Source organism: Arachis stenosperma, chromosome 3 (assembly GCF_014773155.1).
Source record: "Arachis stenosperma cultivar V10309 chromosome 3, arast.V10309.gnm1.PFL2, whole genome shotgun sequence".
Classification (NCBI taxonomy): Eukaryota; Viridiplantae; Streptophyta; class Magnoliopsida; order Fabales; family Fabaceae; genus Arachis; species Arachis stenosperma.
Window position 1 is genome coordinate 99,365,864 of NC_080379.1, and position 7,866 is coordinate 99,373,729.

The window sequence follows — 7,866 nt, forward strand, 5'->3', positions numbered from 1 at the left end:
ATGAATCTCCACTTCGTTTCCCAGCATAATGCAATGAATCATCACTACTCTTTTGACAGTGACCTCAGAGCGGTTGCTAGTGGGCAGTATAGAATGCCCAATGAAGTCCAACCAGCCCCTCGCGACTGGTTTGAGATCTCCTCTCTTGAGTTGGTTTGGGACACCTTTTGAGTTGGTTATCCTCTTAGTTCCAGGGAGGCATATGTCCTCTAGAACTTGGTCCAAACGCTTATCTACTCTCACCATTCTTCTATTAAAGGATGTTGGATCATCTTGTAGTTGAGGTAGTTTGAAGACCTCTCTTATTTTGTCAAGGTGGAAGTAAATAGTCTTCCCTCTGACCATAGTTCGAAAGGTATGGAAGGCAGTTCCCGTCATTCTCTATTTATCTGTTAGCCACATATTTGAGTAGAATTCCTGGACCATGTTTCTTCCAACTTTTATCTCAGGACTAGCTAGGATTTCCCAACCTCTGTTTCGAATCTGTTCTTGGATCTCCGGATATTCATCTTCTTTCATATCGAACTTAACTTCCGGGATCACTGATCTCAAACCCATTATTTTATGGTAATGGTATGCATGTTCTTTGGTTAAGAACCTCTCTTGATTCCAAAGTGGTTTTGGATTATTCTCTTTCTTGCCTCTTAGAATGGTTTATTTTCCTTTAGGATCCATGATCTTGGTGAGTTTTTGCTCAGTGATCACGGAAAACCACACCAAACTTAGAGGTTTGCTTGTCCTCAAGCAAAAGAAAGGAAAGGAGAGGAATAGAGGGGGATACAGATTCGAATGGTGGATTGATGGGGATGGCGAAACGTGTATTTAAAAGGGAAGGGGTGGGTTTTGAAAATTTTGAAAAAGATATGATAGAAAGATATGATTTGGAAAAGATGAATCATGATATGAAAAAGATGAGATTTTAAAATTTAAAAGATATGGAAAAGATATAAAGAAGTTAAATCTGAATTTTTGTTGATGCATCTAAGAATTAAAAGATGATATGATGTGTTGGAAAAAGATTTGGAAAGAAATTGAAAAGATACATGAGTTTTGAAAAAGATTTGAAAAGGATTTTGAAAGAAAATTAAAAAGAATCTAGAAGATTATTGAATTTTTGAAAATTGAATTTGAGAGATGAAAATTTGTAACATGTTTATGCAGAAAATTATGAATTAAAACATGGAAATATGAAAAAAATTGAAGTGGAAACAAAATCACCTCCCCTTGTCCTTTCTGGCGTTAAACGCCCAGAATGGTATCCATTCTGGCGTTTAACGCCCATTTGTTGGCCATTTTGGGCGTTTAACGCCCAGCCAGGTACCCTGGCTGGCGTTAAACACCAGAAATCCTTTGTCACTGGGCATTTTTCTAAACACCCAGGGTGCTGCAACTCTGGTGTTAAACGCCCAGAATGGTGCCCATTTTGGCATTTAACGCCCAAAAAGGTATATTTACTGGCGTTAAACACCCAGAATGGTACCCATTCTGGCGTTTAACGCCCAAAATGCCTCTTATTGGCGTTTTCGAGCCAGTGAGTTCTTTTTCTCTGCTTTGTGCTCTGAATCCTTCTGTAACTCTATGAACTTCTGCATTTAGACAATTAACCTTAAAGATAATTTATATCAAACTCCTATAATTATTATTTAAATAACAAGAACCCTTGCTAATGACTGGGTTGCCTCCCAGCAAGCGCTTCTTCATTGTCTTTAGCTGGACTTTTACTGAGCTTTAGTCTAGTCTCAGTTTTGAGCATTCTTGCTCAATATTGCTTTCAAGATAATGTTTGACTCTCTGTCGATTAACAATGAACCTTTTGTTAGAGTCAACATCCTGAAGCTCTACATATCCATATGGCGACACACTTGTGATCACATATGGTCCCCTCCACCGGGATTTTAATTTCCCAGGGAACAATCTGAGCCTAGAGTTAAATAGCAGAACCTTCTGTCCTGGCTCAAAGACTCTGGATGACAGTTTCTTGTCATGCCACCTTTTTGCTTTCTCTTTGTAAATTTTTGCATTTTCGAAAGCCTTGAGTCTGAATTCCTCTAGCTCATTCAACTGGAACAATCTTTTCTCTCCAGCTAACTTGGCATCAAGGTTTAGGAATCTGGTTGCCCAGTAGGCCTTGTGTTCCAGTTCCACTGACAGGTGACAGGCTTTTTCATACACAAGATGGTATGGAGAAGTCCCTATAGGAGTTTTGAATGCAATTCTGTATGCCCATAGAGCATCATCCAGACTCCTTACCCAATCCTTTCTACGGGTACTTACTGTCCGTTCTAGGATTCATTTTAGTTCTCTATTTGAGACTTCAGCCTGCCCATTTGTCTGTGGATGATATGGAGTTGCCACTTTATGGTTAATTCCATATCGGATCAGAGCAGAGTCAAGCTGTTTATTACAGAAATGAGTTCCTCCATCACTGATTAGTATTCTGGGGACACCAAATCTGCTGAAAATGTGCTTCTGGAGGAACTTCAGCACTGTCTTAGTATCATTAGTGGGTGTGGCAATTGTCTCTACCCATTTAGATACATAATCTACTGCCATCAGAATGTAAGTGTTTGAGTATGATGGTGGGAAAGGCCCCATAAAGTCAATACCCCATACATCAAACAACTCAATCTCTAAGATCCCTTGCTGAGGCATGGCATAACCGTGAGGCAGATTACCAGCTCTTTGGCAACTGTCACAGCTACGTACAAACTCTCAGGAGTCTCTATAGAGAGTAGGCCAGTAAAAACCACATTGGAGAACTCTTGTGGCTGTCCGCTAACTTCTGAAATGTCCTCCATATTGTGATCCATGGCAATGCCATAGGATCTTCTGTGCCTCTTCTCTGGGTACACACCTACGGATCATTCCGTCTGTATATCTCTTAAAGAGATATAGTTCATCCCACAAGTAGTACTTTGCATCAGTAACTAATTTTTTTGTTTGCTGCCTGCTGTACTCTTTGGGTATTAATCTTACTGCTTTATAGTTTGTAATGTCTGCAAACCATGGTACTTCTTGAATGGCAAAGAGTTGCTCATTCGGGAAGGTTTCAGATATCTCAGTAGAGGGGTGGGACGCCCCTTCTACTGGTTCTATTCGGGACAGGTGATCTGCTACTTAGTTCTTTGTCCCTTTTCTGTCGCTTATTTCTATATCAAACTCTTGTAGAAGCAACACCCATCTTATGAGCCTGGGTTTTGAATCCTGCTTTGTGAGTAGATATTTAAGAGCAGCATGGTTAGTATACACAATCACTTTTGATCCTACTAAATAGGATCTAAACTTGTCAATGGCATAAACCACTGCAAGCAGCTCTTTTTCTGTGGTTGTGTAATTCTTCTGTGCGTCATTCAGAACACGGCTGGCATAATAAATGACGTGCAGAAGCTTGTTATGCCGTTGTCCTAATACTACACTAATAGCATGGTCACTGGCATCATACATTAATTTGAATGGTAATGTCCAGTCTGGTGTAGAAATGACAGGTGCTGTGACCAACTTAGCCTTCAGAGTCTCAAAGGCCTACAAACACTCTGTGTCAAAGACAAATGGTGTATCAGTAGCTAGCAGATTATGCAAAGGTTTTACAATTTTGAAAAATCATTTATAAACCTCCTGTAAAATATTGCATGTCCCAGAAAGCTTCTGATTGCCTTAACATTGGCAGGTGGTGGTAATTTTTCAATTACCTCCACTTTAGCCTGATCCACTTCTATACCCTTGTTCGAAATTTTGTGCCCAAGGACAATTCCTTCAGTCACCATGAAGTGACATTTCTCCCAGTTTAAAACCAGGTTAGTCTCTTGGCACCTTTTCAGAACAAGTGCTAGATGGTCAAGGCAGGAGCTGAATGAGTCTCCAAATACTGAGAAGTCATCCTTGAAGACTTCCTGAAATTTTTCTACCATATCAGAGAAGATAGAGAGCATGCACCTCTGAAAGGTTGCAGGTGCATTGCACAAACCAAAAGGCATCCTTCTGTAGGCAAATACTCTAGATAGACATGTGAATGCTATTTTCTCTTGGTCCTGTGGATCTACTGCAATTTGGTTGTAACCTGAATAGCCATCCAAAAAGCAGTATTACTCATGACCAGCTAATCTCTCTAGCATTTGGTCTATGAATGGTAAAGGAAAATGATCCTTTTTGGTGGCTATATTGAGCCTTCTGTAGTCAATACACATGTACCACCCTGTAATTGTTCTTATATGAACCAGTTCATTTTTTTCATTATGAACCACTGTCATACCTCCCTTCTTGGGGACAACTTGGACAGGGCTCACCCAGGGGCTATCAGAAATAGGATAAATGATCCTAGCCTCTAGTAATTTAGTGACCTCTTTCTGCACCACCTCTTTCATGGCTGGATTCAGCCGCCTCTGTGGTTGAACTACTGGCTTGGCATCATCCTCCAATAGGATCTTGTGCATGTATCTGGCTGGGCTAATGCCCTTAAGATCACTTATGGACCACCCAAGAGCTGTCTTGTGTGTCCTTAGCACCTGAATTAGTGCTTCCTCTTCCTGTGGATCTAAAGCAGAGCTTATGATCACTGGAAAAATTTCATATATTCCCAGAAATACATATTTCAGGGATGGTGGTAGTGGTTTGAGCTTGGGTTTAGGAGGCTTTTCCTCCTTTTGAGGAGCTATCAGAGGTTCTTCTGTTTTCTCTGATTCCTCCAAGTCAAGCTGAACATCTTTAAAGATATCTTCTAGCTCTGATTCGAGACTGATCTCAGTTATATTGATCTCCTCCACCAGGGAGTCAATAATATCAATGCTCATGCAATCTCTAGAAGTGTCTGGCTGCTGCATAGCTTTGACAACATTCAACTTAAACCCATCCTCATTGACTCTCAGGGTTACTTCCCCTTTTTGTACATCAATGAGAGTTTGTCCAGTTGCTAGGAAAGGTCTTCCTAGAATGAGAGTTGCACTCTTGTACTCCTCCATTTGCAGCACTACAAAGTCAGTGGGAAAGGCGAATGGCCCAACCTTGACAATCATGTCCTCAATCACGCCTGATGGCATTTTAATAGAGCCATCAGCAAGTTGGAGACATATCCGGGTTGGTTTGACTTCTTCAGTCAAACCAAGCTTTCTGATAGTGGATGCAGGTATCAGGTTGATACTTGCCCCTAGATCACATAGAGCTGTCTTGGTACAAGCACCCTCTAATGTGCATGGTATCGTAAAGCTTCTGGGGTCTTTTTGCTTCTCTAGTAAGCTTTTCAGAATGACTGTACTGCATTCTTCAGTGAGGAGAACTTTTTCAGTTTCTCTCTAACCTTCTTATGACTTAAGATCTCTTTCATGAACTTAGCATAAGAGGGTATTTGCTCAAGTGCCTCTGCAAATGGAATTTTTATTTTAAGAGTCCTGAGATAGTTTGCAAAGCGGGCAATTGTTTATCCTGTTCTGATTGGCGGAGTTTCTGAGGATAAGGCATCTTGGCTTTGTATTCTTCAACCTTAGTTACTGCAGGTTTTTTTCCTACAGAGGTAGTTGGAGAAGCCTTCTTAGAGGGGTTACTATCAGCACTTGCAGGTGTTTGATCCCTCATTGGCATTTGAACACCAGGATTGGGGGCTGGATAGGCATTTAACGCCAGATTTTCCCCCTTTTCTGGCATTTGAACGCCAGAACTGGACATGGACTGGGTGTTTAACGCCAGTTTCTCACTCTTTTCTGGCATTTGAATGCCAAAAGTGGACATCCACTGGGTGTTTAACGCCAATTCTTTACCCTTTTCTGGCATTTGAATGCCAGAAGTATTCCTCTCCGGGCTCTTACTGTCCTCAAAGGGATTTTGGGCAGTGGTTTGCTCATCATCTGTCAGTTTTTCCTTCCTTGACTTTTTGCTACTTTGAGTTGAGGTATTTAATGTCTTTCCACTCCTTAAATGAACAGCTTGGCACTCTTCTGTTATCTATTTGAATAACTGCTGTTTTGTCTGATTCAATTGTTTTTCCATATTCTGGTTATCATTTTTGGTTTTTTGTAGCATCTCTTTGAATTCTGCTAGCTGTTTTGTTAGAAAATATAATTGCTGATTGAGTTCAGCAACTTGTTCTGGAGGACCAAGTTCAGTGGATACTGCCTTAGCTTCTTCTTTCATGGAGGACTCATTACTTAAGTACAGATGCTGATTTCTAGCAACTGTATCAATGAGCTCTTGAGCCTTTTCAATTGTCTTTTTCATGTGTATAGATCCACCAGCTGAGTGGTCTAGAGATATCTGTGCTTTTTCTGTAAGCCCATAGTAGAAGATGTCTAACTGCACCCACTCTGAAAACATTTCAGAGGGGCATTTCCTAAGCATCTCGCTGTACCTCTCCCATGCATCATAAAGAGATTCCTGATCCTCTTGCTTAAAGCCTTGGATGTCCAGTCTTAGCTGTGTCATCCTTTTTGGAGGGAAATATTGATTTAGGAATTTGTCTGATAACTGTTTCTATGTTCTTATGCTGGCTTTGGGTTGGTTATTTAACCACCTCCTAGCTTGGTCTTTCACAACAAATAGAAACAGCAATAATTTGTAGACATCATGATCTACTTCCTTATCACGTACTATGTCAGCAATTTGTAAGAACTGTGCTAAAAACTCAGTAGGTTCTTCTTGTGGAAGACCGAAATACTGACAATTTTGCTACACCATGATAATGAGATGAGGATTTAGCTCAAAAGTGTTAGCTATTATGGGGGGTATACATATACTACTCCCATATGAAGCAGTAGTGGGGTTAGCATATGACCCCAGAGTCCTTCTGGACTGTTCATTTCCACTTAGGTCCATGATAGAGAAAGGGAGATGATGTGGATTGGAGATAGAGATATTATATTTATTATTTAATTTTTTTTAGAAAACTGAAAATAAAAGAAGATAAAATAAAATAAAATAAAATAAATGAAAGATTTTGGGTGAGGAGTTTCGAAAAAATGAAGAAAGAGATAGTGGTTAGGAAGTTTTGAAAAAGATATGATCTTAAAATTTTGAAGATTGAAACTTCTTAACAAGGAAACACCAAACTTAAAAATTTTTTTAATCAAACTCCAAAATGGGACAAGCAATTCAAAAATTAAAAAAAGAAAAAGGATTTTGAAAAAGTTTTACAAAAGATTTTCGCAAAATAAAAATAAAAAAATTTGAAAAAGACTTTATTTTGAAAAAGATTTATAAAGATAAAGATTTTTTTAAAATTGAAATTTTAACTTGACAAACAAGAAACACTAAACTTTAAAATTTTTTGACTAAGTCAACCTAAAGATTTCGAAAATTATGAGCAATTAGAGGAAAAGATATTTTTTTGGTTTTTGAAATTTAATGAAGAAAGAGAAAAACAACAAAATGACTCAAGACACAAAAATTTTGGATCAAAACAAAGAGAACATGCAAGAACACTTTGAATATTAAGATGAATACCAAGAACAAATTTTAAAAATTTTTAAGAAAACAAAAACACACAGAACACTAAACTTAAAAATGTTTATACTTTGGACATTAATAATTCGAAAATGCACAAGAAAAACAAGGAAAGACACAAAACAAGAAAAACTGAAGATCAAACAATGACACGAAAATTCGAAAATATGAAGGAAATAAAAAACATGCAATTGACACTAAACTTAAAATATGAAACTAGACTCAAACAGAAAACTCTAAACCAACAAAAATAAATCACTCCTAATCTAAGCAATAAGATGAACCGTCAGTTGTCCAAACTCGAACAATCCCCGGCAACAGCACCAAAAACTTGGTGCATGGAATTGTGATTCACACTTTTTACAACTTCGGTGCCACTAACCAGCAAGTGCACTGGGTCGTCCAAGTAATACCTTACGTGAGTAAGGGTCAATCCCACAG